Raw genomic sequence first — 15,478 nt, 5'->3', positions numbered from 1 at the left:
ACAACACCTCTACAAGAAAAAGACAAATAACCCAATTAAAAAATGAGCACAGGACATAAACAGAAATTTCACCAAGGAGGAGATCCAGGCAGCCAACAAACATATGAAGAAATATTCACTATCACTAGCCATTAGAGAGATGCAAATCAAAACAACAATGAGATATCATCTCACACCAGCAATACAGCAAAGATAAAAAAGGCAGAGGACAACAAATGCTGGTGAGGATGTGGAAAGACTGGGACACTCCTGCATTGCTGGTGAACTGCAAAATGATCCAACCTCTCTGGAAAGCAATATGGAGCTTCCTTAAAAGGCTGGAAATAGAAATACCTTATGATCCAGCAATTCCTCTACTTGGTATTTGCCCACAAGAAATGTGAGCCATAACACAAGTAGACGTCTGCACACTAATATTCTTAGCAGCACTATTTACAACAGCAAAAAGATGGAGACAGCCTAAGTGCCTATCAACTGAAGAATGGATAAACAAACTGTGGTACATACACATAATGGAATATTATGCTACCTTGAAGAATAACAAGGAAGCTGCAAGTCATCGCATACCATGGATGAAACTTGAGAACATTATGTTGAGTTAAATTAGTCAATCACAAAAGGAGAAATGCTGCATGGGACCACTACTGTAAAAGACTAAGAAAAAGAACCCATACTAAAGGGGGGCAGGATTCTTTGCTGGTTGCTGGGATGTGGGAGGTGGGGTGAGGGAAGAGGTGGGAAGGTGGCGAAGAGGGCAGGGAATAGACACAGGATAGTGTGGGTGCTGGGGAGGGGGGTAATATACAAGCATGGAGAGGGGAATGGAAGAACAAAGCAGATGGGAGAACAATAAGGCAGGTTTTCTTGGGCTAAGTGGTACAGAGGTAAATAATGACGTATGCACAACCTTGGATCAACAGAGCTCTGGGATACAGGGACTGAGACATGGTTGGAATAGGCAGAAGGGGGGAAATAATGTTAAGATGCTTGACTGTCTTTTGAATCTTGGTTTTTCTTGCAGTACATTATAAAATACATTGGAAGGGGAGAGAAAGGAATAGCCAGAAATATCACCAGAGAAAGCTTGTAAGTCCGTCTTCTGCCTGTAACTGATTGGAATACCTAAAATGGGGCTACAACGTACCCTGTGAAGGTGGCTTTCTGTGGAGCTTCTACATTACATAAGACTATAGGTGGAATCCTGAACAGCATCCAGAATCTTCAGAGGTGGGAATTTCCTCTTGAAAGGACGGGCAGACAATCTTGGAGAGGCTAGAAGAACAGAAGATACTTCTTGAAAGGAAGACCGACAGGAAAAATACAAAACAATATCGGCAGACTGACTGATTACTACAAGAAATGGCAAGTTGCTCACCCAAGAGACATCAAGGCAAGTGCTCAGGTCCCCTCAATGCAAACTCCCTTCCAAGACTAAAACTCAGTGGGAATGCATGCTCTGATTGGTGACCGTGTTCATCACCGATAAGAGGCAGTGAGGGAAAAACATCAATGAAGCTGTAAGCTAAACCCTACAATGTTCAATAGACTCCTGTGAACCCGGGTGGACACCTGGTTGGCCAGCAGTATGGCAAGACCTTGGGACTCCTGGGCTCAGAGTCAGTGACATAGCCACAGAAGACTGGAGTGGAGAGTGAAGCGTCCAGCTGATAAGAAGAGAGGGCATATGCACAAGAACACCCACACTTGCAGATAATACCCACTTGACCTGGCTTCAATGACTGGATGATCAGAGCTCAACTAGAAGAAGAAAGAAGAGGGAAAAAAAAGTAATCTGATACAATTTGATGAACTTGACCTACACCCATGGATGCAGTAGCTCAAAAGAGGGAACAGAACTTTACAGCGAGAATCATCCCTAACCCTTCCATACACAGAGTAGGCAGGGATGAGCAACTTGGACATTGGCTACCTAAAATGGGGGGCTACAAAGGCAAGAAGTGACTTGCTTACAAGCTTTCAAGAGGGAACCTAGATGCAGAGGTTGCGGAGGAAGGCAGAATTTCCACTGAGTAGTATCCAATCTGTCTGGGCAGGGCTGATGAAAGGAGATGCGGATAGCACTCATGTAGAACAATAGTGAATAATTGCTATCAGTACTGACTGTGAGGGTTTGAAATGTAAAGGTGGATGTTTTGTAGCAAAAGGAGGAGTGTGATTGACTTTGCAGTCCAGGAGCAGAGGTCCTTGGGACCATCAAGGGAGAAGAGCGGAGTGCGGGACCCTACCCAGAGAAACAGTGATGGCAGAGATGGAGGAAGAGACAATGACATGGAGAGATGGAGTGGCTGGGGACTCTAGACCCAGAGAGGAAGAGGGGCTGTGTGCTGATGACCGAGGGGCTGGCTTGCAGGGTATACCCTTTGGTTGGTGATGATGCATGGAGGGGATTTTAACCATGGCAATGAAACGATATATGATAGGATGAATGTAAAGCTAATGTTCTCCCATGTAAACTATCACATAATTCACAATAAAACATTAAAAGAAAAAAAAAAAAAAAGTCTTTGGAGAGCTGATGATGAAAATGGAAATGATTGACTTTCAGGGACAGGACTGTGTAGCCAAGTGGATTGTACTTGGCTGAGGAAGTGTCACACCCACACACTCCTACTCTTATCACCTCTCCTTACAGAGGCCAACAGTTCCACCCTAACAAATTTCTGTGACTGGGAATAGGACTGTCAAATCAGTCATGGGCCATGACCCTCAGAGCCTTATCTGAGCTCTTAAAAAATGTCCAAAGACCATTAGACACAGTTCAGTGCTTGAAAGAATGAATTGGCCAGATAAGCTGACTGTCAAAGTGAGCACTTTTTGGAATTGTAAAACTAGTCCCTTCTCTGGAATTTCATAAGGTAGGATATGCCTGCTTTGTCCACCCTGGACTGTGGGAGCCGCTTATGTGTCAGCCTGCTTAATCAGGGGGAATTGCTTGAAGGACAGGGATACTCTGTGTTTTAAATCTGTTTTGTTTTCCATCTAGCGGGTTCATCTATTTAATAAATATTTATGGAGAGCACTCTGCTAAGCCACAGACAGCCTTAATAAATATTTCCTGAACTGAATTCAATATGTTACATTCCCTGATGGAAATTAAATAATGTAAACAGAAAGAAAGGGAGGAAGAGGGAGGGAGGGAGGGAAAAAGTGGTACTTGCTCATATATTTTAAAAATGAGAAAGATGAAAAGCTAATGGAATAGAAAAGTCTTCTGGAAAATATTGTAAGTATAAAAAGTTATATCTGAAACAATATATAACAAAAAAAACAATGGTGGCAGCAGGAACAGACATGGGAGAAGTACAGGAGTTAAAGGCAACAGAAGTAAATACTGTTATAGACACAATCCTGCAAGAATGATGATCAATGATCAGAGGCATGGATAGACATGCAATCTGAACAGTTATGGGAGGTAGCCAGGGTGTATACCTACAAATATATATATATATAGGTTACAAGGGTATTTACCTTTGCTGAAAATATATTAATGGGGTGGAGCATAGAGGGGACAAAGTTATGAAAACTTCTTAGACATAACCAAGCATTTTAGGGGAATGAGTTGTTGGGCTTGGGAATTCAGAATCATAGTTTCAAGGTACCCCATTTCAATTGACATAGCATAATCCACAACAGAAAAGTTCTACAACCTACTGTCATGAGCAGCAACTGAAGTCTTAAAAGCTCACAAGCCATCAAAGTTGCAACTATTGGTCTCTTCCTGTCTGGAAGAGAAAGAAGAATGATGAAAATTGAAGACTCATGGAAGAAGTTAGTCCAGTGGACTATTGGACCACTCAGACATCAGTCTCCATGATCCTGGAACCTGAAGAATTAGTTGTTGTCCATCTACAACTATCAACTGCTCTAAAAGGGATCCCTTTAGAAGGTCCTGGACAGAGTAGAAGAAAAAATGTGTATGAGAGTCAAAGTCTGGCCATCCTGACTTCCAAGGAACGTTCTGGGTACACTTCTTCCAACACAGATTGGTTTTGTTCTTTTGGCAGTACATGGTACATTTAATATTCTCCTCCAACATCATAACTCAAATGCACCAATTATTCTACAGTCTTCCATATTCATTGTCCAACTTTCACATGCATATGAGGTTATTGAAAATACCATGGCTTGGGTCAGGTGCACCTTAGTCCTCAAACTGCTATCTTTGCTCTTGAACATTTTAAAGATGTCTTGTGCAGCAGATTCACCTAATGCAATACGTCATTTGATTTCTTGACTATTGTTTCCATGAGTGCTGATGGTTGAACCAAGCAAAATGAAGTCTTTGACAACTTAAATCCTTTCTCCATTTATATGGATATTGTTTATTGGTCCATTGGCAAGGATTTTTTGTTTTCTTTACATTAAGGCTGTGGTCTTTGATCTTCATCAATAAGTATTTTAGATCCAGAGAATACCAGAAAGATGTTTACCTGTGCTTTATTGATTATGCAAAGGCTTTCCATTGTGTGGATCATGACAAGCTATGGACAACATTACGAAGAATGAGTATTCAAGAACAGTTAAATGTGCTAATGAGGAACATATACACATACCAAGAGGTAGTTGTTTGGACAGAACAAGAGGACACAAATGGTTTAAAACTAGGAAAGGTGTGTGCCAGGGTTGTGTTCTTTCACCATATTTATTTAATCTGTATGTTGAGCAAGTAATGCGAGTAGCGGGATTATATGAAAAAAATGCGGCATCAGATTTGGAGGAAGACTCATGAACAACTTTCAACATGTAGATAATATAACCTTGATTGCTGATAGCAAAGAGGAATTATATAAATGGTGTTAAGTGCCATCAAGTAAGATCCAACTCATAGTGACCTGGTATAGGATTTTTGAGGAGAAGCTAGTGAGTTTGAACTATCAACCTTGCAGCTCAAATCGACCTTCAGTCCAGTGCTTATCATACAGTGCCACACCAGGACAATACATACATGTGGCACTGTATATAAACATACAACATGTATATATATATATATATATACATGTTGTTGTTAAGCGCCATCAAGTCAGTTCCAACTCACAGCAACCCTGTATAGGATTTTCAAGGAACAACTGGTGAGTTTGAACTGCTGACCTTGTGGTTCAAACCGACCTTCAGGTCCAGTACTTATCCTAAGGTGCCATACCAGGACTTCATAGATATTTGACATATATATCTGAAAAAGACTAAGAAGGTGGGAGGGGGGGGAAGAGATACTTTTTATTTCCACCTTGCAAGGCACATTGAGCAAGACCAGGGAATCTTGAAGTCCCATCCAACTCTAGGCCATGCTGGACCATGAGGGAGGAAGGGCACACTGGCAAAATGGTGTCAGATCTCCTAGCCAGACCAGTTCAAGTTTCAACACATTCGAATCGGGCCAGCCTGCCACGTGCTCACTCTGACTCTTATCATCATCCATGGTACCCTGTCGTTTCCCCACTGAGCACTTACCACATTTGGAATGACATATTTGTTTATTTGTTAATCTGGTAACTTGTTAATTACTAACAAGTTGTTAATTTGTTTATTCATTTGTTGGTAATCAGGTTAAGCTGCTTATTTGTTAACCTAGTAGATCTACTCCAGTGTGAGGGAGCCCTGGCGGAGCAATGGTTAAATGTCTGGCTGGTAACCGAGAGGTTGGCAGTTTGAACCCACTCCGCAGCTCCTTAGGAGAAAGACCTGGCCACCTGCTCCCATAAAGATTGTTGTTGGTGTTGTTAAGTGTCGTTGAGTTGGTTCCAACTCATAATGGCCCTGGTTAGGGTTTCTGAGGAGCAGCTAGTGATTCACAGTCCAGTACTGATCCTACAATGCACAGGAAATCTTGTGGAGCAGCAATTCTCTGTCACTGGAGGCTCCATGAGTTGAAATCAAGTCAACAGCACCTTACAACAGCTTGAGTACAAGCTTCCAGCTTCCTGCCTACTTACTCACCACAGTATACCCAGTACAATACTGTTGCCATTGTTAAGTGCTGTTGAGTTGGTTCAGTCTTATAGCTACCCCATATAGGCTTTCCAAGGAGCAGCTGGTGAGTTTGACCTGCCAACCTTGTGGTTAGCAGTCCAATGCTTATCTTACAGTGTCACATCAGAACATGTCTATTTCTTGCCTGGATGAATGAATGAACAAATAAATAACTGAATGAATGATTTGTTTAAATTACTTAATCTCCCTAAGCTTCAATTCCCTCATTTGTAAAATAGGAATTATGATCGAGCTAGGTCAGCAGTTCAACCCTACCATCACTCCACAACAGAAGGATGAGGCTGCCAGCCGCATCTACAATCCTGTAAAGATTTACAGTCTCAGAAACCCTAAATTGGTTGCTGAGTCAGAGTCAGCTCCTTGACAGTTTGGATTTTTTTAAATTGACTTCTTAGAGGATGGAAAGCAAAAAGTATTTTGGATGCTGGGCTCATAAGAGGTGTTCAATAGAACTACCAGAGTTCTGCTAATCTCAAGGTCAGCAGTCCAAAACTACCAATGGTTCTACAGGAGAAAGACGAGGCTTTCTGCTCCCGTAAATATTTACAGAAACTCTATACAGGGTTGCTATGAGTCAGAAGCAACTCTACGGCACATCACCACCACAACCACACCATCACAACCACACCACCACCAGAGTCCTATTGTAGTGCTGTAGGATAAGCATTGAACTGCAAGGGCAGTTTGAACAGCAAAGTCAGTGGTTCCGACCCACCAGTTGCTCCTTGGAAACTCTATACAGGGTCACTATGAGTCAGAACCAGCTTAACAACAGCAGATTAGAACTACAATCATGTCAACGTCATTACACCAACTCTCTCACTCTCCAACATTTCACATTTACAACAATAGGAAAACATCTCCCTCTGAGTAGTCTGCACGTTAATAACACACATCTGGCAGTAGTAACGAACATCAAGGTGCAAGGTTAGAGTAATGCTGGCTGCGATGGTTAAGGTCATGTGTCAAGTTAGCTGCTTGGCTGGGCCATGATTCTCAATAGTTTGGCAGTTATGTAATGATTAGATTTAGCAGTTACGTTAGGATGAAATTTGGTAATTGCATTATGATGAAATTTGGCAGCTACGCTATGATGAAATTTGGAAGCTATGTTATGATTAAAGTTGGCAGTTATGTAATGATAAAATTTGACAGTTGTATTATGATGCAATTTGGCAGTTTTGTTATGATGAAATTTGGCAGTTACATTATGATGTAATCACTCTTCATTTTGTGATCTGATGTGGTTATCCTTCATCTTTCCACAATGCTGATTTTCACATAATGACCGAGTCTTTGGCCTCTATCCATGTCGATAAGTAAGGAATGGGTATAACTCAGGTATGCATTGTGTAAAGTTCACAATATGTTCTGTGGACTACATGATTGGGATATTGTGCAAACACCATACTATATACAGGAGAGAGGCACACAGGATAGTCACTGCTGGGGTCCAGGCCCCATGCCACCACTCCTATGCTGAGGGACTGCATGAAAATTTCCTGTGTGGTTACCACCTGGTCTCCAAGAGCCAGGCCTGACCCCTGCCTGCCACAGTGTATATTCACTATCCAGCCAGTGGACTGTCCATCTGGAAGTCCATCCTGCCTCATTATTGGTTCCCTGCCTTCCCTCCTTCCCTTAATGCCTTCTTCACTCCACCAGCTGGTCTCCTGGGGTCCATGACTAGTATTCTTCCAATAAAGTCCTTTTTTGATTTTTGCTTAAGTTAACTGAGCTATATTTCTGTACTTTAGGGTCAAACAACTCTAAACAAATTAGCATCAGAATTAGGTTTAATGACCTCTCCATCCTGCTTAGCTTGTGTTGAAGGAGACATCAGACGATTTTCTTGGATGGTATTTTCTCTGCAAACTACTAAATTAATGAAATATTTTAAGTCTTTCATAAGAAAACTCCAATATTTGGAAAGAAGAGGCATTTTGCTTTCATGTCTTCTACAGCTGCTGACAGTTTGGAATAAAAATGAATACAAGAATATTTGGTGCAAAGTTAAGCTACTGATTCACAGTCAGGGGAGTATGGTTCATAACGCAAGATTAAAATAATTAATGCTGCAGGTAAGTTAAATAAAGATGAAGAGTGTAGAGATAAGCAAATCTGACTCTCCAAATGGGGTAAACAACAGGGAGATGATGGGGTTTTGTGGGGTGGTGGCGGTGAGGAAGATGAGATAAGAAGAAGGCAGTTGGGCTAAGAAAATTGCTCTGAATATTTCTAATTCCATTGTTGTTGTTGTTAAGTGTCATCGAGTCGATTCTGACCCATAGCGGCCCTGTATAGGATTTCCAAGGAGCAACTGCTGAGCTTGAACCACTGACTTTGCAGGCTGAATTCTCTTTCTCTAGGATTTTGCAGAATTATCTTCAGAATTAACTATGGTTTTTTGAGGTTGACCTAGATAAGAAGGTACAAGATGTTGTTTTAGAGCATTTGTTCTCACTCCCTGGGAAGGAATGACATCAGAGTTGGCCTTATGGGCCTGCGGTCTCCCACAAAGCCTCTGCTGTGCCCAACGTGGCCCAGCCCTAAACATGTGGCACACCTGAGGGAGGATAGCCATGAGTTTCCAGGTGCAGCACCTACTGTCAAGAGTTCATCCCTGGGCTCTGCTTGTAGCTCTTGAGGAGAACTGGTGATGGTGGGGGTGTGGTCATTGAGTTGATCCCAGAGAACTGCTCCACAGGGGCTTGGAGGAAGATTGCTAAGGCCTGACTTCTGAGGTGCCTCTGAACCTTTCTTCTGGTAGTTGAGTGTTTAACTATGCAGGACTCTTTCCAGGAAAGTAGTTCCTGGAACTCAAGCGCAAAAGGCACTGTGAGACAGTGGAAATGAAATCAGTCAGGACTCTGCTCTGTTCGTCACTAGATGTGTGACCAGGTAGATTAGATCATACTGACGTTCAGTTTCCTAACTTAGGACACTGGACTAGACCAGGAGTCAGAAAACTAAGGCCTAGGGCCCAAGTCATGTCACTACCTGTTTTTGTAAATAAAGTTTGATTGAACACAGCCACATTTGTGTGCAGAGTCATGTACTCATGTACTTCTTAGGACATCTCCCAAGTTTTCTGACTTACCAAGATGCTATACTTATGGTTCTAAAGTGTGTGTGTGTGTGTGTGTGTGTGTGTCCTGGAGAAACAGAGCAAAGTTCTTGGTCACTAATGGGCCTGCAGAGAGAATGTAGCTGTGAATTTTCTCCCACACCATGCCACACAGCCTTCTCTATGGCACCAAACCATTGACCTCTTCTCCTTGGGCACCCACACCTCAGCCTGCAGGCACAGCATCCCTACCAAATTACAGACACTCTCTTTCACTGCTTTGCTAAGTAATAGATTTGGCCAGTCCTGCACTTATAGAATGGTTTCAATTCGAGCCACTCAGAAATTTCAGATTTCTATTTTCTCCCCAGCTAACACAATTCATGAAGAACCACCAACCATTGAGAGGGTAGCCAATTTCCATTAAACTTTGCCAACTGTTTAAGAGGATTGCTTCTTGTTAGAGCTCTCCGTGTACATAGGATGGCAGGGGCTGTTTTTTCACAGAGGAATCCAATTCCCAGGGGGAGAAAGAAACAGAAGCAGCTGCTGCCACCCCGCTTAGTGTTGGTGATGAAATTACTAGCTGACAGTCTCTGCAAGCTGGCTCTTCTCTGATATGGGTCATTTGTTATTTTGACAGGAGGGCTGGAAAGAGACTGAATGATCATTTTAATCCATGTAATAGAAGCATACTTGTTCCAAAAGCAAGTGTCTGCAATTAAGAAGCTGTTGAAAAAAATCATTAATCACAAAAATCCTTCATCTGTCAGAAAATGGTCCTCATTTGGCTATTAAAGAAAATTATAAAGACAGGTTCTGATTCTGCTGTTCACATTTCTCTGGTGGTATTCTCTTTACTACACTGCAACTGGACCCCCATCCTGCCAGCGAGGCAGCCTTCTATGGCAAGAGAAACTCCCTCCCCATCATCTATATATCCATCCCAGGGAAGATTAGCATTGCTCTTCCTTGACCAATCACTGTCTTTCTAAAGAAAGGGGTTCCTGATTGGCCAGTCTGGGTCATATATCCATTCCTATGGCAGCGGTGGAGCATGGTGGATGTATATGATAAGCACTGGACTGCGAGCCTCAAGGTCTACAGTTCAAGCCCGCTAGACACTCTGTGGGGAAAAGATGAGGCAAAGAGTTAAAGCCTTAGAAACCCAATACAGGGTTACCCTATAAGTGTGTGTGTGTATGTGTGCTTGTACTTCCCTGGCGGTCCTCTAATGGGTGTCAGAATCTTTCAGAAGAGCCTGCCAACCTGAAACCTAAAATAATTCAAGGAGAGGACAAGACTGTGGTCCCAGGCTCCCACCTTTCTCCACTGTCCTCATTCCTGATCACCAGGAATTTATGGGGTGAGAACCTCTCCTTCAGAGCAGTCACCTCCTAGGGGTGCTAATCACTCTTGCTTACATAATTGTTAATATAGTCTCAATCTTTGTTTCTTGAACAAGCCATCCCCACATCAACTTTAAAGAGAGTCCACTGAAGCCCAAGTCTTTCAAAAAGGTAATGAATTTCTTTTTTTTTTTTTTTTTTTCAGGACTGATTTCATTTGACTACAGCTTGTGCATTTTATTGTCCTGAATATATTATTGTGGCATTAAGCACCCCAGTAACTTGGGGAAACACATTGTCCAAATGTAAAGATCCCAGCTGGATTTAGACTTTGTGGTTGGAAGAGAAATACTCTCATTCCAAAGTGACTTGAAAACTCAAAGGCTTTGTGATAAGCACATGTGGAGATTTGCTTTCTAAAACCCTAAAATATTCTCTGCTATTCGCAGTTTCCAGATGCACATGAATAAAACATTATGATTTCTCATGGGAAATATGCTCAGATGTAGTTCCAAACAACAACAGCTATTTGGAAGCCCTTTGAGGTTGTGTAGGTCCACAGCCTCTCCAGCCCACAGACTCAGCAGGGCCTTTCAGGATGCTTCTGCTGAGTTCTACAGACCCTAATTCTAAGAGTGTTCAGCACCTAGTACTATAAGAGGCACAATGATGAAATATATAATCTCTGCCTTAATCCAACCTTCAATTTGTGTTGTCCGGAGGCGCACAAAAATGCTGCAAATTATTAACATATTACTTTGCATGATGTTTCGAGTATACAAGCTTGGATTTTTTCATTCTATTTTAGGACACTTTCTATACTGGGATTTTGTTGCTTGTTGTTATGTGCTGTTTAGTTAGTTCTGACTCACAGTGGCCCAATGCATAACAGAACAAAACACTGCTTAGTCCTGTGCCATCATCACAGACATTATGTTTGAGCCCATTGTTGCAGCCACCGTGCCAATCTGTTTCGTTGAAGGTCTTCCTCTTTTTCACTGACTCTCTACTTTCTCAAGCTTGATGTCCAGGAACTGGTTCCTCATGATATGTCTAAAATACATGAGACAAAGTCTCACCATCCTCACTTCTAAGGAACACTCTGGCTGTACTGCTTCCAAGATAGATTTGTTCATTCTTCTGGAAGTTCATGGCATATTCAATATTTTTGGCCAACACCATAATCCAAATGCATCAGTTCTTTGAGCTTCTCAAAACTGCCTTCTTCAGGTCCTCACTGCCTCTTGTGAGGGCTTTGTAAGAGCCTCTCCTCCAAACATTTCTACAGTTACCTTCTGGATACACGTGATTAATTATCATTCCCCTGGTTCGATGCCGCCACACTTTCCATTAAAAGAGATCCAAACACTGAAGTCTGGAGCTCACACTTCTAGTCAAGATGGAATCATGGGATAACTTGTTCTCCCATCTAAATCAACCCCCTCCCCCCCAAAAAAAAATCTACACATGTAAAATAATGTTTTTTAAAACACTAGACATCAAACTTTATTGTTGATGATGAGACACAAACAAGATGAGTCCTATACTTGTTCCTTAAGAGCAATTCCAGGTCTTGGCACAGGTGGGAGGGTGCCTAACAGAGCTGAGTCCAGGGAGACGAAGGCAGCTAGAGGACTGGGCAGATAGGCATCCCAGAAAGAAACCCAGAAAGATTTCCTTTGTGTAGTCAGCTGAGTACTAATCAGCACATGAGTGTGCAGAAATTATTGTCAACCCGGAGTCTACACACAGCATTTTGAAAGATATTTTGAAATATCTTTCAAAAGCAGACATGAAATGAAGGCTTTTTCAGATACATGAGAGTTCACAGAATGTATAATCAGCAGAACCACACTACAACAAATGTTAAAGGATGTCTCAAATACTTCATTCAAAAGGTAGAGATTATCACATTGAATTTTTTAAGAACATATGTATACTTTAAAAAGAAGCAAACACACACACTTTAATATTCAGATATCGGGAGGGTAAAAGTAAAAAGGATGGAAAAAGATACACCATTCTAACAATAATCAAAAGAAATCTGGAGTGGCATTATTATTTTCAATTGAAGTCGATTTCAGAGTAAATATTATCAGGGATTAAAAAGGTCAATTCACAGTACAGCTGAGGCAGCGGGGGAAGATGGCGGCGAACGTTCCACAGCGGGCACGCTGCCCAAGAAGGACATTATCATGTTTCTGCAGGAACACGGTTCAGATTCGTTTCTTGCAGAACATATGCTACTAAGAAATATTAAAAATGTGGCCAAAACAGCTATCAAGGACCATTTGGTTACAGCCTATAACCATCTTTTTGGAGCTAAGCGTTTCAAAGGTACTGAAAGTGTTAAGTAAGGTGTCAGAGCAGGTGAAAAATGTGAAGATTAATGATGACAACCCTAAAGAAAGCAAGTCTGAAGAGGCTCTCGAAGAGGGTCCACCAAAATATACAAAATCTATTATTAAAAAGGGAGACAAAACCAACTTTCCCAAAAAGGGAGATGTTGTTCACTGTTGGTACACAGGAACACTTCAGGATGGAACTGTTTTTGCTACTGTGAGAAATGTTGTCTACAATGACAAACACTCAAGTAATCTAATCTCATTTTAGCGAGAATGAGGTTTTCTTTATTTGATTTTGCAAAATCGGGTGCCCCACCCCCATAGACAATGGCAGATGTGCCACATGGCCTTCCACAAATGGTTTTTATACTTGTCTCCAAAAAACCCCTCCTCCAGTTCCAGCTCCCCCTACACAATTCTATGGCATGTCCCATTTTCCCTCCCCCCCAGAGAAGCCAAAATGGCTGGCCCATTGTCTTAATGGTAGTCCTAGAAGAGCCAGGTTACAGATCCCTCCCTGTATGTAAATCAACAATCTGTTTACCAGGCCTAACAATCTCATGAATTCCTGATGATGGATCACGCCCACAAGAGTTATTCCTCACAATACTAATATTCAAACAAATTCCAAAGAAGAAAAAAAAATGCTAAACCTTTAAGTTTTAAGGTTGTAGTTGGCAAAGTCATACTCTTGACTATAACTAAGGAAGAAAAGGCTCGACTAGAGATTGAACCAGAATGGGCTTATGGAAAGAAATGACAGCCTGATGCCAAAATTCCACCAAATGCAAAGCTCATTTTGAAGTAGAATTAGTGGATACTGATTGAAATGGCAATAGTTCAAGGTCTAAAGACAAGGTCAGCTTGAACTTGAAGACAGTTATATAACTATAGAACTGGTTATTTTTGTGTTTGAGGGAGGTGTCAACTAGTAAATTCAAGGAGTTTCATTAAATCCTGTTTATTTGAGGCTCAACTTTTGAGGAATGTAATCTCATTATAAATCCTTGAAGTCTAAAATATTTTACTACAACTGTAAAATGTGGTTCAACAGAATTGATTTTCCTTTTACCTCATGTTATAATCTAAAAAGCTCAATACAAACTTATCCACTGTCTTGATCTGACTGATCTGTTCTGTGTTAATACATTAATGTTTTGATTAAGTAAAGCAGGACTAAGTATGCATGTACCTTATCAGACACAAGTAGCTCATAACATTGTCTAAATTGAGGATTTTCCATGGATGCATATCTTCAAAATTTTTAAATGTGTATTTCCATTTAGTGATAAAACATAAGCAGAATTTGAAATAAAATAGTTTAAAAACAAAGATTTTGAATTTAGGGAACCTGTACTTCAAAACCAATAAACCCTAATGATGGTTAAAAAAAAAGGTCACTTCATCAAGAGACTATAACAATCTTGAATATGTATACCTCTAATAAAAGAGCATCAAGACAAATGAAGCAAAAACACAGAGAACTACAAAGAGAAACAGACACATCTACAGTTATTGTTTGACATTTCAATACCCTTCTCTCAACAGCTTATTGAACAAGTAGAAGAAAAACATAAGGATATAAAGGATCCAAACAACACTATCAGCCAACTTGGCCTGATTTACATTATAAAGCACTCCACTCCAAAACAGACTACACATTCTTCTCAAATGCCCATAGACCATTTCCCAATATTCTCTGTCATAAAACAAGTCTCAATAAATTAGGCAAATCTGCTGCACAAGACCTTTTTAAAGGGTTGAAGAGCAAAGATATCAGCTTGAGGACTAAGGTGCACCTGACCCAAGTCATGGTATTTTCAATAACCTCATATGCATGCAAAAGCTGGACAGTGAATAAGGAAGACCATAGAAGAATTGATGCCTTTGAGTTATGGTATTGGAGGAGAATATTGAAAGTGCCATGGGCTGCCAAAAGAACCAACAGATCTATTTTAGAAGAAGTGCAGCCAGAGTGCTCCTTGGAAGCCAAGATGGCCAAACTTCGTCTCTCATACTTCAGACATATTGTCAGGAGGGACTAGTCACTGGAGAGGGATATCATGTTTGGTAAGGTGGAAGGTCAGATAAAAAGAGGAAGACCTCCAACGAGATGGATTGACCAAGTGGCAGCATCGATGGGCTCAAGTGTGACAACAGTAGTGAGGTTGGCCCAGGATCAGGCAGTGTTTCATTCTGCTGTGCATAAGGTTGCTATGAGTCGGTACCAACTCAATGGCACCTAACAACAACAATAAATTTAAAAGAATTCAATCCATTCCAAATGCTTTCTCTGACCACACTGGAGTTAAATTAGAAATCAATAACAGAAAGATATCCAGAAAACCCCCAATATTTCCAAATTCTGAAGCCTGGGTTTTCAGTCCTCCATGACACAGCCATAACTTGTGTTATAATATTGCCTTCTACTGGTATTCTAGTTTTAGTATTCATAGTGACCCTATGAAATAGATGCCTTCTCCCAGTTTTGTCGGTGAAGAAACTGAGCCAAGAGCAGTAAAGGGATTTTCCTAGGGTCACAAGGCTCTGCAGCGGTTAAACTGGGCTAGGTCCCAGGAGGAGCCCAGTGGTTTAAGCACTTGGCTGCTAGTTGAAATGTTGGTAGTTCAAACCCACCAGTCACTCCTCTGGAGAATGATGTGACAGTCTGTGTCCATAAGGATTTACAGCTTTGGAACCCTATAGAG

The 15,478-nt window shown here is 41.3% G+C and overlaps 1 pseudogene; it reads left to right on the top strand.

Annotated features, from left to right (window-relative positions):
- The window catches only part of LOC102816774, a 185,813-nt pseudogene extending 172,215 nt beyond the window's left edge, over positions 1-13,598 (top strand).
- Positions 13,599-15,478: the final 1,880 nt, after the last annotated feature.

This window comes from Chrysochloris asiatica, unplaced genomic scaffold (genome assembly GCF_000296735.1).
Source record: "Chrysochloris asiatica unplaced genomic scaffold, ChrAsi1.0 scaffold00003, whole genome shotgun sequence".
Taxonomy (NCBI): domain Eukaryota; kingdom Metazoa; phylum Chordata; class Mammalia; order Afrosoricida; family Chrysochloridae; genus Chrysochloris; species Chrysochloris asiatica.
Note: the sequence above shows the minus strand (reverse complement) of the source record. Positions and strands in the feature narration are given on the sequence as shown.